Source organism: Sinocyclocheilus rhinocerous, unplaced genomic scaffold, assembly GCF_001515625.1.
Source record: "Sinocyclocheilus rhinocerous isolate Xijiao unplaced genomic scaffold, SAMN03320098_v1.1 scaffold576, whole genome shotgun sequence".
Classification (NCBI taxonomy): Eukaryota; Metazoa; Chordata; class Actinopteri; order Cypriniformes; family Cyprinidae; genus Sinocyclocheilus; species Sinocyclocheilus rhinocerous.
The window spans coordinates 2,478,430-2,497,880 of record NW_015662167.1 but is presented as its reverse complement, the minus strand read 5'-3'; the positions used below and the strand labels follow the sequence as shown (position 1 = coordinate 2,497,880).

The window sequence follows — 19,451 nt, the reverse complement described above, 5'->3', positions numbered from 1 at the left end:
ATAGCACCATATCGTTGGTTTTCACTTGCACTATAAGTATGTTCAGTCTTTGTCTCTTTGAGTGCATAATTTGATCAGGGAATAGAGGAAAATGGTTCTCATATACAAGATGTTATCATTAGGACGTTTCATAAATGCATATGATTCTTAATAAAGAGTCGTTGATGAACTGATCGTAATGAAGCTGAGAGACCATAACTGTTTCATTAGTGTTGAGGGCTGCTACAGTTATCCATCCAACAAGCCATTTTTAGTTCAGATCTGGTATTATGGGCCACATAATGAGTGAAGTTGATGAGTTTTAGTGTAATCGGTCTGCATCTCAGCCTGTGAAACCGAAATTACAATTCTTTGGTCTGTGATTGAATTAATTGGCTCTTAATCTCATGTGGTCGTTAAATACTTACACCATTAGACCTTGGTTAAATGCGTTTTTAAGCGGTCTGGCCTGTTTCCAACGAGCTCAGATGGTACACGTCCCTCGATGACATAGAATAAATACACACAATGTTTTATCTGCAATATTGTGTTTAATGCGCTCACCATTGAAGTCCATTTAGTTTGCATGTGCTTTCCAACACCGGAAGGCAACCAGTCATTTAATATGCTAAACTCACATCTGATCCTGCTCTACGCCCAGCTGTCCTCATTTACATATGCAGCCATTTGTTTCTGTGTAATTTGTATGTCTGTGCACCAGGTGATCTGTTCATATGTTCATAAGAGGATCAAGTTTAAGATGGTGTGTTTTGCCTTTGGCAGGAGTGCATAAAAGAAAATGCAAATGAGCGTGTGGAATATTAATGAGGAGATGGACTGCAAGATTTGTGTCTTGGTCCACTAGAGGGAGCACAGAGCTACGGTCACTTTTTCATGATGCATATGAAAAGCCTGAAGGGTGTGCAGTACTAGTAAACAAAGAACATCTTGGATATGCTCAAGGAATGCTCTTAGAATGGCAGAGTTACTGACAAAAAAAATAATTGGAGAATTTCACAAGATGGTGTGATTATCTTCAATAAAGATCAAGAATTGGTTATTTTATTATTATAATTTATTTTATTAACATATATGTCCAAAAAAACACACAATATAGAATTACTTTTTTGATTTAATTATATATTATTAATAGAAATATAATAAAATAAATAAAAATAATGAAGTAAATATTAGTAAAATATAATTTTCTTGCATTATTATATCTGCATAATATGTATATGTGTGAATTTTATTTTTTTTATTTTTTTTGTAGGGGTGCTGATATCTTGCTTTTTATATTGCACTAATGGTTTTCCTATTAGAACAAACTGCAAATTTGCCCATTTAGATGTTTGAGAGAAAAGAGACACGTCAAGAAGTGCCATTATGATCCACTTTAAGGCGTTTGGAACTATATAAATAGTTGTGAATTGATGTCATCCAGAGCTGGGTGTGAGTTTCGCACCCGTGTTTCTTTGTGCTTGAACGATTCTCACAGGGACTGTCCACAGGCAGCTATTGTTCCAGCTTTGAGAGTGAGGGAAAAAAGGGGCTTTCTGAAGACCTTTGAAAGGGAGTGATCACAATAATACCAGACTAAAAATAGACAAAGATATTCTGCTTTTCTGCCCCTCTTCAATTTATTTTTTTTCACCAGAAACCTGACGAGGGTCATAAATACATATCCCGGTGCTCCATTTAGCACCAAACGGGCCACCAGTAGGCAATAATTCCCTCAGCTGTCACACCATTTTTCCTCAGCAGATTGGAGGACTTTAACATACTGCTATAAAAGAGATTTTCAACCTCAGTTAGTCGAATATACAGCACTTTTTTATGTTCTAGATGTTGTTTTATCCATCCTGCAGATGGATATCCATAAGCAGTGTCTTTTTGTTGATTTTAAAAAGAGCCAATTTGAATATCAGCCATGTACATATTGGCTTCTCTCAAGCCTGCGGGCAATTGGCCATCATAATTCTTCGCCCTGGGTTGAGGACACCTTCTACAGAATAGCAGCACGGCAGGATATATCGAGATAAATTAGTCTATCTGCCAGAGCCCAGATAGAGCTCTTCGCCGTGATAGCCATCTTTCAGAGAAGTGGTATTGAGGCCACGAAAATACAGCCTACCCTCATCATTTCAGCCTAGACCCCATCTGGCCCCACGAGCCACGACAATAACTGCAATTACACACCCACCTACCCGTTTGAGGTGCCCAAGGCCTCTCGGGGGTCTTTAAGACGGCCCACGAGCCGAAGCCCGACCGTGTTTAGCGCTTATTGGTTTCCGGAGGAGCGCAGATAACGCCACTTCAGGCGTTTTATCTGTAAAATGTATCTCTGACGGGATCATCACCCCATTCACCGGGGGAATTAAAAGAAGCCATACAGCTCTGTCATAAAGGATGTTTACATTGTGAAGAGAAAAGAGGGACGTAATGAAGTTAGCAGAGTGAGTGCAGACAAGATGGAGACTAGACTAGGAGTGAGTGCCAGTAACATGATCTCACATCGCCATGTTTTGCAGTATTTGTCAGTGCGGTGGGTTATTGACAACAAACAAACATGTTGTTGGAAAATCCAGTTTAAGCTGTTTTTTGGCACATGGTAGCTGATGTTTTGTTGGTCCAAGCTGGGTATTAGCTAGTTGACCTGCTTGCATGTTCCAAAAACCGACTTAAGCTGATATATCTGCTGCTCCAAAACTTAAACTTGCTAGAAACCATGTTTCAAAACACAACGACCAGCTTAAACTGGTTTTACCTGCAGGAAGGGCAGTGTTTTTTGGACTGATATAAAAGCATCTCCAAGCTTCCCCCCATTGGTACATTTAACCCTGCTCTCTATTTCACTAGAAAATCTGTCTTTGAAGAGACATCAGGCTCGGGGATGAACCATTACAATAGAACAAACATACACTGAACAAAATTATAAACGCAACACTTTTGTTTTTGCCCCCATTTTTCATGAGCTGAACTCAAAGATCTAAGACTTTTTCTATGAGTTCAGCTCATGAAAAATGGGGGCAAAAACAAAAGTGTTGCGTTTATAATTTTGTTCAGTGTAGTTATATAATCAGTTCCCTTTCAGTCGGTCATTCTCGACGTCATGTCGGATGACCGACGAATTGGGATCTCGCTTAGAGAGACCAATCTACTTCGAGTGTAAACTAAACGAGCCAATGCACATTGGCATGCGATTATTGCATCCAGCTGCCGCTGATCCTACTCAAGAACACTTACACCTTCCCCCATTAAAGATTTGTTTCTCATTGAAGAAACTGGAGCCTTCAAATGATATTTTTAGCCTAGCTTAGCGATTGACTTTTAAAGAATGAGTACTACTTCTGTTGTTTTCTTTCTCTTACTTCTATATATAGTAAAAACTGTATATATTTTACAACTTTTTTTAAATCGGGAGGTTTAAATGATCATGTTGCATTTAAAACGGCTTGATGCTAAGAGGAAGTAGGTGACAGTCATCTCAGCCAACCAGATGATGGATGTTTCCTCATTTGTTTAGTGGGCAACACCAACCCCCCCACCCCCGATAAAATGGGCCCCTAAAGTACCCACAGGACAAAAGGGCTGTTTGCTAAGACTCATTCATGAGGAAAAGGGACATGTGTGGCTCTCTTATGTTTATGGGTTTTAAACAAGTAAAAGGGAACATAAAATTAAATACAATTCCAAGTTAAATTGCAGAAAGGTGGAGTGTAGATGTTTTTTTTTAAGTGAATTGACTGTCTGGGATGTGAGTACTAGTCATAAAACATTTGGATCAGCCAAGAACTAATTAATAATGAACCTATTTGGAAATGTTTTAAAGAGATTTTGTTCAATTTAAGGCCCCTGTTATCATAAAATGTAAAAAAATAATAATAATAAAAAATAAATGTATATTTGTATATGTATATATTTTTATATTTTGCTGAATGATGTGCGTTTTTAGTGTTTACCATTCGGCTTTTTGTGCCTTGGCAAACAAACAGGATGAATGCTCAACTCTATAGAGCTCTGTTTGGCTGCTAGCGTCATTTAGCATTTCTCACTTTACACTTAGACAAAGAAATCCCTGATCTGTTGTACCAATTTACAGCGAGAGCACTGTGTTTGTTGTTTGAGTGCCAGGCTGTGGATGGATTGAAGAGAGTTTAGAGGGTGTGAGAGGGAGCAGAATGATTCGTCTGCATGCAGGGGCTTCAGTGTCTCGCATAACGACGAGCATCCTAAACACACACACACATACAAGTTTGTTGATATTCTCCAGAGAAATGAGTGCCTACAGGGTTTGGTAATTACTGGTCATGCTACCTTAAAATGGATTGCGTGAATGTGCTATCATGTGCTTAAATACACCTCTTTCAGTGCATTCAATTTCCGTGACACTGTGGTCACATCTCATTTGTTTCTCTGCATATTCAGGTTTAGAGTCAGCTCATGCATAATAATGTGTCTTTAATTTCATTGTTATTATTTTATATTTGTTATGTTTACTTACTGTATTTATTTACAGTTTTAGGAATATTTTAGCTTTTTGCAGTTTGTTTAAATAGTCATGTAGCGTGACATATATTTGACAAATATTTAAATGTACAAATATTAAAAATATATATGTTAATGATAATTAGTTTAAAAAAATATTGTTTAAATATTATTTGATTTTTTTTAAATATTGAGATAAAATTTATTTTTAAGGGAAATTATATATTTTATTTTTGTTTTTACATTTCTTTACCATTTTTAATTATCTATCTTTTTTGCAGCATTTAAATAGCCATGTACTGTGACAAATATTTTTTTTAATTTACAAAAAAGTTATTGTTTAAAGGTATTATTTAAATATTGTTTAAAATATTGTTTGATATCTTTGACAACAAGATCAAATTTATGTTTGATCTTATGTTTGATATTTATGTAAGGAAAGGTGAATATTTTTGGTGCTGCAACTGGTCACAATCTTTCTTTCTTTCTTTCTTTTTCTTTCTTTGCAGGTCACTTAGGAGTCAAGTAATGTGACATAATAATTTACTAAAAGTTACATTTACTCAAAATAATCTCTCAATTAATATTATGAAGAAAATTAAAAAGTTTCCTAAAATTAAGAAGAAATTACTACTTGGGATTTCATGTCAGCTCCCCTGAAATACTATGGGGAAAAAAATTAGTACCCTCACTGACTAACTTGGCCACACCCACTATCCCACTCTCAGCCAATCAACATCATCTTAAGGCTTCCATTTAGCATTTTAATCGCTAGTGATTTCGTATCCCAGCAACGGGCATCAGCATATCAGAGTGGGGTTGTAAATCAGCCAGCTTGTGTTTGGTGAGCGTCGGTCCCTGCTGATCACCATGTGCTTCTAGTGATTAGCACTGCTCAGCACACACATGGCTGGCAAAGGGAGCGCACCATCAGATAAAGCATAATTAATACGGGCCAGGCAGGGGGGCGTAGGGGGCTTTGTGGTTGCGGTGAAGCACACTGGAGCTGGACTCTGTCATCAGCACTGACAGACAATGGAAGCAGCTGTAATTCAAAGCTGAGCTTTTTCCTTTTTTAATCTTTTTGGACTGTTTTGGGCCTGCTGGATTAGTGTTAGGATATACAGATATCTTTCTCACACACTTTGTGTCACATCCCTGAAGCGGTGTAGAGTCGGACACATGGTGTGTGTGTGTGTGTGTGTGTGTGTGACATCTTCATTGAGGGTGTGAGAGACATCACAAAGGGTGTTACTATTTGTGCTGGAAGGACTTACAGCCGCCACTGAGGTCCTGTCGTACGTCGATCTACAGGACGTTTGGCATAGTTACCGTCACTCAAACACCTCTGAGTCAGGTGTGATGGTGCAACCACGTGGATCTCAGCTGTTTTATGCAGGCTAGCAGGGATGCTAAATCACTAAACTCGTCAGTTCTTGCTCAGGAAAATGTTGAAGCTCAAGACTTTCTGCTTGGATTACTGGCAGTTTCTTTGCTTACAGCCTCTCAATGGCTTCTATAAAAGGTAAGAGGTCTTTGTTCAGTGTTGGCGTCTGTATTGCTTTTATTTAAATTTGACTTTACAAATGATTGAAGGTATTATCAGCTTATGATAATGTGCTTCTCTTTGTCACATTATGAGCAATTAATTTCTAATTAAAAAGTCATTGTCTGCATTGTATTGTTCTCCCTCAGTAACAGTTTTCAGATCAGCTTTATAGGCTGTTATTCAGTCAGTAAAGAGCCATGACTGACCTCAGTTCAGTGTGTCTTTGTGTTATTGTGAGTTGAGGGCTGTAAAGCTGAGGTTACAGCGAGTCAGGCTGATTTAACTCGAGCTCTTTTGTGTTTCTGTGACCTGACAAGCGTTTCCATCACAGATCTGATCCTCTATTGTGGGGCATGTTATGCGGCGGGCCCCTGGGCTTCGTCCTGTGATGGGTCACATGTGTGTGTTCTGTCCGGGACTCTGTCATTGCTTGAGGATAGTCTTCATTCTTACATCCAGCAGAACTTTAAGCTTTGGTTTTAAGTTGACATGAAATTTTAAGCAGTGGCAGCAATATTTAATTTAAAAATATATATATATTTAACTAAATCCTTGTATTATTATTACACTTGCTTTTTTATGAACTAATATTGAGAACTACATGAAATATTTTTTCATTTGTTTGTTTGTAGTTTTATATACTGTATTTTTTATTTAGTAGTTAGATATTAAATGTTTTACTTTTATTTAGTAGTTTTGATTATTATATTATATATAAGAAATAATTGACGATGGACCATTGAATTATTAGAAAATCATTTTCTAATAATTCAACAGACCAGAGTCAATTATTCTGCTTATACTACAGTTACAACACCTCAACACATCGTTCAGAATCACATGTCGTATTTCGAGACATTTGTCAGGTTTTTGTCCTTAAAACACTCTTGTGTGTAGGACTAATTTCTTACGCATCTCATTCCTCGCCTACTTTTCTAATTCTAAAACATAATTTTAGACCTAGTAATGGAGACTTGAGCCGTTGATCACAGACTAATGCAGTTATGAAGTTATTAGAGAAAGAGAGAGAGAGAGATTAAGTGTGTGTGAATTACCTGAGTCTGCACGTCTCTCAACAGTGTTCGGCAGCAGCGTCTCAACTAATAGCGAAACTGTAAGTTCATCTGCTTCAAGAATAGCTTTTAAGTTGCTAAACTATATTAGTGATAAAATGTGCTGTGCTGACAACACGTTTCTGTGCACGTGTATGTTTCCGAGAGCAGGAGAAAGAGAGCATGTGCTTTCCGTACATAATTAATCGGAAATTTGTGGCAAAAATATGGAAATAATTTGTCCGTTTTTTCCTATTGTTTACTATATTTTTTATCTTGGTCAGTGTCTTTGTGGGTTTCGGTTCTTATGCTGTTGTAAGCTGTAAGGACCTTTGAAATAACTTAAATTATTTGGTGAAGGGATTTGGACATGTAATGTGGTCAAGACCTGCCTGGAACTACTTTTGCTGTGTGTTTCTCTGAAAATAATTGCAACCTTAGAATGTTCGTCAAGAATTCAAGCATTCAACAGCCCCCCATATTATATTATATTATATTATATTATATTATATTATACATAATATAAGTTGTTGTATCACTGATGAGGAAGCTGTCATTACTGATACCTGTAGGCCTTGAAGTTTATGGGTCTCCCATCCTCTTCCCCTCCTGTGACCACCATAAAAAAACAACATGATGTTGTTGTGCTTAACCTTTGCTGACTAAGGAATCCGGACATCTCTGACTCGAGCAGCAACTCAGGAAATCCCCTGTCAACTGTTTGTGCTGACCTTCTCGCCTAACCGTGTCCTTCAATTGACTGCTGTAATCGGTGGAAACTGCGCAGTTCACACAACGTGGCTTTTGTGCACAGTGCAATGCTGTCAATCTAGCACAATATACAGTGTCGTTGGTGACTTTCAACCTCACATTTAAAAACAAAACTGAAGAAACAAAAGAGAAAAATCTCTCTTTATTTTTATTCTCTGCACGCCATATGTTAGATACTCAGTGTAGGAGTTTCAGAACAGAATTATGCAGCTGGTACTGTCAGGATATAAGCGGCCAACTGAAACCTCTTTAGAGCACATTAAAATGATTTATAAGCGTTAACATTTTGCATTTTTGTTGGGCAAACAATAACGTTGATAATGGAATCGGACATATATTCAATTGCCTTATCAGAAACAGCATTTTACCCTGTCATCGGATTCTCTGGATGATTTGATGGGGAAAAAAATACTCTCTTTTTAGCTGAAGGTGCCTCTAATAGCTGCATTAATATATAAAGTATATTAAGGGCTGCTGGCCCTTTAAGGCTGGAACAAAACCTCATATGACTTCACATACATGTGCTTCACTGATTAATATGATACAGTCATTAGTGTTGCTAATTACACCAGTTTGTTCTCCATTAATTTCTACTGGCTTCAGTTCTCCTTTAGTTCTCATTCTGAATCTATTGTTACTGCATCTACAGTAGCCTCTACAGAAACTACATCTACTGTATGTCTGTGGTCTAGAAACATATTCTGTGCCAAAGTGGGGACAAACACAGCATCCCTTCCATATGCAGATTAGCAGAGCAGATCATTAATAGTCACCTCAGTTGTGGAGGTGGGTGTACACGTGCCGGCTGGAATGTTTTTTGAAGTCTGGATGCTGAAATAAAAAAGACCAAGAGTTGCTTTTTTCCCTTGCTGTGGTCATTTCTTAAAACAGACTCGCCTTTTATGGAGCTTTTCGCTTGTAATTGTGGTGAAGCAGAAACTGGGCTTCTTTTCTGTTCATTCTCACTCTTTTATTTCATTTGTGTAAATAGGAGTGAACTGTATGTTCCCATTGCTTAACTGGCGAAAAATGATGCTAGCAGTGCCAAGGTCAAGATTGATTTCCAGTGGACACAAATACCGATAAAAATGTATGTCTAGAAAGAATATGTAAAACAGATGAGTGAATTGTTAAAATGTATTATAATTTATGAAAAAATATTTTGTTTATTTTTACTCATTCACAGACTTTTTTATCTTTACTGATAAAAAAATGTGGCCTTTTTTATTTCTATTTTTATTTATTTATTTACACTCTGGTGTTGTGTAGTTGATTTGGACATTGTGTAAGCAGTCCTTTAGTCTGTGCCAGTGTTTAGGATTATGATGATGATGAACGACTTGAAATGACATAACTAAGTCTCAGGTTAGGCTAATATGAAAGAGGTAATGTACAGTATCATCTTAAAGTGGTTTCATTGCATTAATAACAGTGTAACTGTACATTATCCTGCATATTATGTGACTACTTACCAAATAAATATTGATTTGTCTTTTAATTATTTTAGTATGTCAGATGGAGACTACATAGTGAGATATTAAACTTGCACATCAATGTCATAAATAAAGCCGTAGTCATAAATTCATCCTCATAATGTGTTCCGCACTTCCATTATTAGCCAGTATTAAACTGTCAGCTTTAACAGTGATACAGCAGCCCCCCACTTTATGATGGACTTAAAGCTGGTTTGTGTGTGTGTTTGTGTGCTCTGTGCCTTGAATTGCAATGCTTTTGTCCATATTGCATTTTGTTCAGTCTTCCGCTGCCAAAAAGCTGGAGGCTACAGAAAAAGAAAAAAAAACATGTATATGTGTGCCAGTGTGTATGTGTGTTTCTTTCTGTCCAGACATATGTGTGTGAATGTGTTGGACAGTAATTAGAGAAAGGGAGGATGTTTTTTGGAGGATGTGGCAGTCTTCAGGGAAGTATTCTGATGTCAGTAACAGAAACAACAAAGCAAGGCTGCTTTAGAAAGGTGCTGGTAATTATTCCTATCCTTTTGAAAAGGGTTTCTGTTTTCAGCAGCATGTGAAATGTCAGGCAAGTTGACATGGAAAGCAAGCAGATTTAAATTTTTCATTTGTGAATTTGCTTTCATAATATTTTGTTGTAGGCTATATTTCCTATGGAAAAACGAACACCAGACTTCCCGTAAGATTACTATATGGTGCGATTTAAAGGTTATAACTTTGGTCTTAGAATTTGCCTTATATAATCAAAACTGAATACTTTTATTCAGCTGGAATCCATTAAATTGATCAAAAGTGACAGTAAAGACATTTATCATGTTACAAATTATTTCTGTTTCAAATAAATCCTTTTGAACTTTGTTCATCAAAGAATCCTGAAAAAAGATATCCCATTTCCACAAAAATATTATGCGGATTTCAACATTGATAATAACTCTAACTTTTGAAAAGTAGTGTACCTAAGTACTTTTTTTGGATAGTTTTCCTTGTACATTTTAAGTTGGCTTCACAACATAAACTCTGTTATATAAAAAAAAACAGTAAAATGTTTTAATATTCACCTTCCCTTTAAATCACAGTGGACAGTTTAACCCGAAGGTTGTGGAATAGTTTCAAAACCAGTGAGGAGGTGAACAGAGCCAAACAAAAACGAATGATATCTTCTAAAATCGATCTCACTTTATATTTCACTCATCTGTATTTGCAGAACTTTAAGCCTTCATTTTAAAAGAGTTTTTCTTCTTCATGGCTTTTCCTCACATGCTTTCCCATGTGTATCCCAGTGTTGGTGTGCAAGGCTTTAAGTTACAGTTTTTGAGAGTAATCCATTTCCATGGAGCGTGCCAAGCCTTTACTCCAATGACAGGCTTTGATTATGATCTCATAGCCTCCTCCAGCACTGTTCTTCAGGACAAATCTGGCCTCCCTCAGCTCAACAGCATCTGCGTTTTTACATTCAAATTCCATTACGACACTCATTTGATGTTATTGAGCCTAATTAACTACATCCACAAGTCATGTCTGAGAGTATAAACATTGGTCAGACCCTCCCTGGCCTCCTTAGGGAGATGTGTCACACTTGGCATAAGTGTTGCCCGAGTGGGCCTGCCTTTCCATTTTGACACAGACTGGGATTTAACAACCTCCGAACCAAAAGAAACACCCTGCGAGCAGCTGACAGTGCATCTGCTTGAGGAGAACGAGTACATCCGGATGTGTCTCTGATGTACATACATAGCATGCTCCATTCCTTTGCTAGCATGGGAACCTCTGATTGCTGCTAGACGACTTCTCTCAGAGGAGAACGTTTGGTTATGGCTGCATAAACAAAGCTAAAGACGCCTATACTTCAGAAGCAGCAACAACTGCTGTAACTTGAACTGGGGTGGGGGGTGAATGAATTAGTGATTTTTTTTTTCTCCCACTTGTGAGCACTTCAAGCGTAGCTCTCCGTTTGTGGTTGAGAGAAGGGAAAGAAAGAGGTAGGAGCGGCTAGTCTGGGTGATTGGAGTTGAGTTGAGTCAAGCAGCACATGCTGAGCTCCACTGTGTTTTCTTCTCCTCTTTGGATCTACACCACCTTGTTTCAAAGACCCTCATCGAGCAGCCAGGCAGGAAATGCCCTCATGTTGAATCTGATGTGGAAATACTGCATTTCAGTGCGGACGATAAGGTAGGAGATCTATAAATCAGGCAAAAATAAGTTTTTGACGTTCTCTAGTGAAACACCTGTTCTGTCCATTCACACATGATGGTTTGACAGTGTTAGACAGTTTAGGGCAGGAAAAATCAGGTTAGGGTGAGATGTGGTAACATTATTTTATAGGTAGTTAATATTTCCACGTTTTTGTCATTACAGTAAACTTTTATAGTGTTTTCTTCTATGTAACGAAAGTACTCACCAAGAGTAATGCGTAGCTAATGCGTATTAGCTTGAAAAATAAACATCTCATGAAGAATCATTTTATTAAGTACAGCTTTTGGACTTTAACCCTCTGGGGTCTGAGGGGGTTTGGGGGCACTTGAGAAGTTTTGACATGCCCTGTGTTTTATTTTTCAGTATCTTAAAAACATATTAATGGCTAAAGTCTGATTACACTTTAATTAGCACAAACTGGGCTACAATAATATGTGAGCAGCATGAATGTACATGTTTGTGTTTGTGAGAAAACAACATTTATGCGTGGTTAGTGAAAAACTAAAAGTCACTGAAATAAGGCCCTAAAACACATACAGAACATGGCTTAATTCGTTCTTTATCATTAAAATTGCATGCAATTTTGTTCTATTATTTTGTTTAGATTAGTACAGTCATTTCATTAATAGCTCAACTAGACTGTGTGCTTCCACCCAGCTTGGCTAAAATTAGTGACTAAAGGCCACTTCATTCACCAGAGCAGCCAACCAGTTTTCCAGGGCTCTGTAATTTGCTCCCTAACATTTGGTGAGCCACAGACTCAACTGAATCTTCTGAATCATCCTTTGCTTTACAGTTGTTTTGTAGTGGAAGTGTAAAGGCGTTTTTGTCCCCTCCTCCATAGACACACACATATTTAGATCTTCTGTTTCAGACATTGTCTATTTCCTCTATATCCACAGACATATAGCACTCTCTAATAGTTGTCTTCCTGTGGTTCTTCCCGACATCGTCTCCTGTGGTTCTACCTGGGGCGTACATACTGTATATTTCAGGGAATAGCTTGCATGAAGATGAAACTCCTGTGTTCATGTGATGTAGTTCCCAACCAGACTGAAATTTAAGTCACTATTTTGTCAGAATCTCCTTCTATGGCTTAGCTCACAAATAAATGATTCTTATGAGCCAGTTCAGTTTAGTGAATCAAAAACATAGAGCACTACCAGAATTGCCAGATTCCTGAAGCAAATGTCTCTAATGAGCCGTTTCTTTTCAATAGTTTTTGACTAAAGCTCCATTTTCATGTAGCGTTAAATGTGGTACATTTTAAAAGTTATGTCTTTGGTTGTAGAATTTGCCGCAAAGTCCATACTGTATGTAATCAAAATTGACTCTCGTTTGACTTGAATCAGTCTGAAACATTAGAATTCAGATTTGGCTCATTGTGAATACCAGTTCTTATTCATGTTTATTTGATTCTTTCGATTCAGTTTGATTTGAGTCTGATTTATTTTGAAATTCTCTCTCTGTAAATGCTTTAAATTGTCCAGAGTGGTGTTTCAGACAGATTCAAACCAATAAAAAAAAAATGTAACTGTTAATTAAAAGAAAGGCTCATAAGAGACATTCATTTCACAAACTCTGTATTGAATTTAATGTATTGAGATTAAAAAGCTGATGACAGAGACTGATATTTTCACTGAATAATTACTAAATTATGACAGAATTTTCATTTTTGAATCAAGTATTGCTTTAAATGACATGCTTTTGTATTACCCAACACCATCATTACACTTTGTCCCAAAGGAGGACACTGTAGCTAGAAAAGAGTCTTTGGCAGAGAAATTAATGAAGATACAGCAAGCCAGCGTTTTGGGGGGAATTTGATTATAGTGTTCCTGTAAGCCTGAGCTCCAGGATCTCCACTTTCGAACTCTCATTGTTGGGTGTCTCATGGCAGAGTTCTCAGGTTCTTCTCAGTTTCATTTCCGGCTTGTTCATATCTGCCTTTCTGCTGTCATCTTTAGTATGAGTTCACTCTCTAGATCTCATTTCACAAGGAAAAATTGTCTCCTCGTCGGCCTTCAGGGCACAAACCCAGCACAAGGGCCTTCTTCCAGGAATGCAATGTCTTATTTTTTATACTATCTGTAATGATTTTGGATTCAAAAGGAACCCCCTGTGATGTTTTATCAAGGCTAAAGGAAATTGCTTTTTGGAAGATTTTAGGCTGTTTTAAAATAAAGGTCTTGTGAAACTGTAGATGTCAGGCAACCTGATCCAGTGGTTTAAACTAGCACACCATGGAAGCACAGGTTGTTATTAATTTACTCTGTGCGGCTTGCATTTGCGTCTGAAGGTGCCTGCCTTGTCCTGACTTTCCTTCTCAAACACCGTGTAGAAATGGAGAGGTAGTTGTTCTTTTTTTGTGTCGTACTCTCATTGGAGAACTTTATGAATCTCTCAGTTATGCCGTTTTTCCTATGGGTTGTCTGAGTGGCTGTCTGCATCCGTGAGTTTTCCTCCAGTGCGTCACCAGACGTTTGCAAATATTTTCCAAACCTTTGGAGAGGGGGCTCTCAGGGGCGACCTGTTTGCTGGAGCCTGTGTTTTGTAAAGGAATCTCCAGGCTTTTTTTGCTCTCTTTGCCTGCAGTCAGGCTTTTTTAGACTTATAACCAGACTTCAAAAAGTTGCTCATGGATTGGATGTCACCGTTTTTTAGACGTTCCTTACAGCAAGAAGAAGAAACCTGCATCAATTCAACATCAACGTGAGAGATTTGAGTTCTATATTCAGAGGAGACACTGGAATTTTTCAGAATCGTTTGACTGATCAAGTGGGCAAACGGTGGCAGAAAGAAAGCAGCACGTCTCTAGACAGATCACTGAACTGTCTGTGGGTGAGTAAGCAATGCTGTCTGATTCACGACCTCTCGGCTGGATGGGAAACTGCACCGCAATGTGGGGAGAGATTACGAGAGAAGCCTGCAGATATTTTTGTACTAGTTCAGTCATTTGCCTATATGAGACACATGAATGCTTGTTTATTTTGATCTCTGGGAAATCTATCTATCTATCTATCTATCTATCTATCTATGATCAAACTTATTATGTATTTTTCTTTTTTAAAGGGAACATTGCTTTCCATGGCAAGTGGTGTGTATTGTTGAAATTTCATATTCCAATTTGGAAAAACTCATTATTTAGTAATTTTTCCTCATTGACAAACATGTCATCACAAGTGAAGGCACTGTTCCCGTTTTCCTCTGACACAGTGCCAATATACTTATTAGCAAGCATCTATTAATATTTCAGAGCAAGGGTTGCGGTTTACACTGAGTAATTAGGTTACATTCAGCAGTATAATCACATGACACATTCTTTGGTTTGATGAGTCGTTGTTTTATTTTGTGGTGCAGTTGAACAGTCACTTCATGATTTCTGTGAATCTCTAACATGGTTTATTTTTAAACTGAATGAATGGTTTTCCTATCAGCCCGTTTATGAAAGGATTCATACTTCTTGCTCTGAATGAGCTCTGGAGTACTCATTAAATTTATATCAGCTCTGCCTAAACAATACAAAGTGAATCGCCCTACCTTTCAAATGGATTTGAAATCCAATCCATCCCGTCTTATCGTACCAAAGCTTACCTTTCAGCTCATAAAGTCCTTTCTGTGGGTGCTGAATCTTTTAACATGTGTTATATCTCTTGTTGTAAAATGACTGTCACTTATTAGACAGTTTTAATGGATTTGATGGTGTTATGTTAAGAAAATGGAACATCTTTATGTTCTGTTAAAGGGGTCATATGATGCGATTAAAATTTTTCCTTTCTCTTTGGAGTGTTACAAGCTCTTGGTGCATAAAGAAGATCTGTAAAGTTGCAAAGACTAAAGTCTCAAATCCAAAGAGATATTCTTTATAAAAGTTAAGAGTCAACCACGCCTACCTAAAACGGCTCTCACGCTTGAGGTATTCGGCCAATCACAATGCACTGGATAGCTGGCCAATCACAGCAGACCTCGCTTTTCAGACCGATGAGCTTTGAGAAACAATAATGTACAGTATGTGGAAAATAATGTGTTTTTTGAACTTTAAACCGCATAAACACATTTCATTACACCAAATACACAAAATAATGTTCTTTTTAGCAACATCATATGACCCCTTTAAAGCCTCGCAATCTTATGTACATTTTACTGAGACTTTAGCTCTTGAATGCCTTTTCATGATGTAACCTTTAGCCAGCGGTCTGTCAGCTCAAGGCCAGAGTAATGGCTGGATATTGGCCTGTCCCCTCCACCTGGGGCTCCATATTTTATGCATCTCACAGCACATTGCCCAGCGCTGTCTCTCTCTGCTGCACATCTAATATTGATGGCGGTCGTGACCTCGTTGCGAATAGGTCAGTCCATCTCCTGTTTAATGTTGCCTGACCCTTTAAACCTTATGCACACAAACGTCCCCTCTGGCCACTATTTTAGATCTGAAATTGGTCATCTAGTTTATCACATGCTCCTCTCTTTAAGAATTTTTGCTCCAGAGCAAATTGTAGATATTGAATTGTACAATTAATGATGCAGAGCTGCAAACATCAAAGATCTGTACTCCGTTCTTCCCTTTCTGACCACTTTTGTATCTCACTATATCATTTTCAAGGACCACTGTGTCCCCTGCGTGTTATTGGAAAGATTGTTATTTTCACCACGGGAAACTCTCAATGACATTTCAATGGGAGTTTTCTGCCTTTTTTCTATTTTTGTTTATAGCATTTCAAAAAAGCTCAATATGAAGGACTCTTCAAAAGTCAATTTTTTCATAGGAGACAGCAAACGAATTGGTGGATTTCAGTTCCATTGACAGAGCTGTGCACGCCAGCATGCCTTTATGTAACTCATATAAACATCATTACCCTTGTAAAACAGCTAGGAGCAGCACAATAGCCGCTAAAGAGGAAGCTTTTAGAGAGGAAAGATGAGACTGACTTTTCCCATTTTAAAGTGGAAGAAAATGTCAGACTGAGTGACGTGGTCGGAAATATTTAGCTATTTTACTCTCAACCCAAACATGAAACTGTTTCCACAGTCTTTTTGTCCACAGATGTACCACAACTTCTGTTCATGAGAATAATAATAAAGAGTGCAAATAGCAGGGTGGAAAGACTTGGAATAGCCAAATACTCTAAAAGCACAGAATTAAAGGGAATGTACGCCCAAAAACGAATGTTCTATCATTATTTACACACCCTCAAGCAATTATTCATCGTTTTGATGTTCATAACATTTGGGACTTCGATTTATGTGGTAAAACTGTTATTAGATCTGAAAAAGGTTGTCTGGAGGTCATGTTCACTGTCATTTTACGCACAGAGTAAAGTCAATTTGTTTATCACTCTTAACTTTCTCTGTGGTTCTTCTCCTCTGAAGTATTGATTGAAGTCGGTGGGAGCTTTTCTGAAGCTCTTTTACTCTTGTGCAAGGCTCTTTTGAAAGCCTCTCTTGATGCCGGACAAATTTAGGGCACTTTTATAGTGGGGTGGACTGTTTGAATGATATTAGAGAACCAAGGAGACATGCTTTGGCTATTCTTCCTCTTCAAAGATAGATGTGTTGAGACCAAACATATTTGACAATTATATTGTCTCACCTCAAACAAACTGTAGTTTGTGGAAAGGTCCTATTTTATGCTGCTTTTGAGAGCTATATTGATTTTCTGCTCTAAAGCATTAATCTCAAGCGAGTTCAAATTTTTGAGACTTGCTGTTATTCGGTTTCATTTTGCCATTTTCAGACTGGCCTGATTTATTGTGTATTTTTAAGTTAATAGCGAGGACTCTTTTAAGATGAAACAATTAATTATACTATGAAAACATTAACTTTCAGGGCTCAAATATTGCTTTTCAGTGATAACGAGAAAATAGGTTAATAATTGTCATTATTCTGAGTAATAATTATCATTATTTTCATTATCTCATATAAGATCCAATGCAAATAGAGCTCAGAGAAAAATTATTATTAAAAATGTATTGTATTGTCCTATTCAGGAGTGGAATCTAGCAAACGATGCAGGACTAATATGAGAGAAACTCCAGATCAATTACCTCATGCAGGCAACCAATCAATCCAGCCTCATCTGCAATTCCTGCCCGTTTAAAAGGCTCATCCTTTGTGATGAACATAATTATGCATGAGAGACTGGAAGGAGAGGATTTTAATCTACTGGAAAGAAAGAGACAGAGAGAGAAAAAAGGAAATCCCTTCAGTGGAAACTAAAATGACGCTTTGCCTCAGCCGAGACAGCCTGTTCGTTTTTCTCTCGCCCTTTTCAGATGTAACGAATGAAAAAATGATGTTGAAAGACTCTGGAACAAAGTGTACAATCTTTGCTTTTTTGGGGTTGAATCAAAATTATTCATTTCGGGAGATGCTTTTCAACTGCCACTCAAAACATCTGAGATAAAGTAATATCCAGGGAACATGAAGTGAAGCGTACCTCACATTCTTTCAATGCCTGCTTCCATCCGCTCCTGTGTTTAAGCAGAGCCAGAGCTGGAGGTATAAGCCGTAGTTAGGCAGCTCTGTCTTTTTGCTGATGCATGCTTGTCACTCATTACCCTTCTGCTTCCAGCTGCTCTGTCTTTGTAATCCAGGCTACTTCACTCTGTAGACCGAGAAGGTCTATATAAAGATCTCGCCGGAGGTGCTGGGGAATAATTGAGCTCTTTTTGACATTTTTGTGGAGGTCTGGGTTTTGATATTGCTTGTTCAGAGTTTTGCAGTGAAGTCTGGATAGATATTTGGTCATTTTGAAAAGATCAGAACAGATAAGGGGTGTGCAGTAAATCGGTACCGTATCCGTTATCTGCTGATATATTAGAGATTGTTTAATTTATCAGTATCAGCCGATGTCGGAAATTTAGTTGTGCTGCTTATTTTTGCCTTTAGATTATCTAACGCTCATTTAAAGGTAATTTTTAAAATGCCTGTAACTTTAGCAAATCTCAAAATGAATATCTATTTTTATAGTTTACATTATAATGTACAGTATGAAAAATGAGTGATTTTTATTAGTTGTGGTTTATTTTTTTATTATTTAGACAAAATTATCAGCCATAATATTTGTTTTATTTTTGTTTATTTTATTTTTATTCTACTATAATAAAAAATAATTAAATATATTTTTGTTATCATTTATTTCGAATTTATTTAGTCAAAGTATTATAGAATTATAATGTTTTGTTTATCGTTTATCAGCCGTAACAAAAAATAAATAAAATCACCATCAGCCAGAATATATATATATATATATATTTTTTTTTTTACATAATTGTACATGCACTAAATATATATATTTTGCTGAAGGTTGGCAGGTGGTGGTCTTCTGATGATTCTGATGGCAGCTCTTTTCCCAATAAGTGGTCCTCTGTCAATCTGTCATCCTTTTGTCCATAATGCAAAGCAGGTTTGTGCATCTGAGCTGTTTTTAATGGGCCGACAGAGGAAAGAGGGGCGAGTCAGGCTCCAGGTGGGTGTGTGCTCATGCATTGTTTACTGACCCATCCGTCCTCTGCTTGTCCATTTAACTCAGTCCATTTCCATATAGCGCTATCACCTAGTAGTCCAGCTTCACTAGACACTGTGAATGATAAATGGTATGATGGCGTCACAGAGAAACGGGACATTAGAAATTCATTGCAGATTATTCATGTGGAGTGATAATGGTTGGTAATGGATAAGGCAGGCGCAGAGAGATATCAGAGGGTGTAAGCGTCCCAGAGGTGTTTTTTGCCAAATACTTTGCTCCCAGACACTATCCATCACAAATCTTTGTTAAACTTAGATAAGTACTGAAACAGACAAAATTGTGCGTTGAGAATACAAGAAGAATATGAAAGTAAGCATGTGCTTTATTTGAAGAGGCTTTTTAATTCTGCTTTCATTGCAAAGCTCTCTGAAGCCAGGAGCGCTACGGATGAGCAAACCTGGAAATGTCTGATACGCCGT

At 37.5% G+C, this 19,451-nt stretch overlaps 1 protein-coding gene and 1 long non-coding RNA gene across 2 annotated transcripts in view; both read left to right on the top strand.

The window, feature by feature from the left end:
* The window catches only part of LOC107727750 (IQ motif and SEC7 domain-containing protein 1-like), a 179,252-nt gene that overhangs the window by 108,582 nt on the left and 51,219 nt on the right, over positions 1-19,451 (top strand). The window lies entirely within an intron of this gene.
* LOC107727823 (uncharacterized) lies at positions 6,952-19,352 on the top strand. Its single transcript, XR_001638400.1, has 3 exons — positions 6,952-7,025; positions 11,285-11,290; positions 19,343-19,352. It is a non-coding gene; the product is annotated as an uncharacterized LOC107727823 (long non-coding RNA).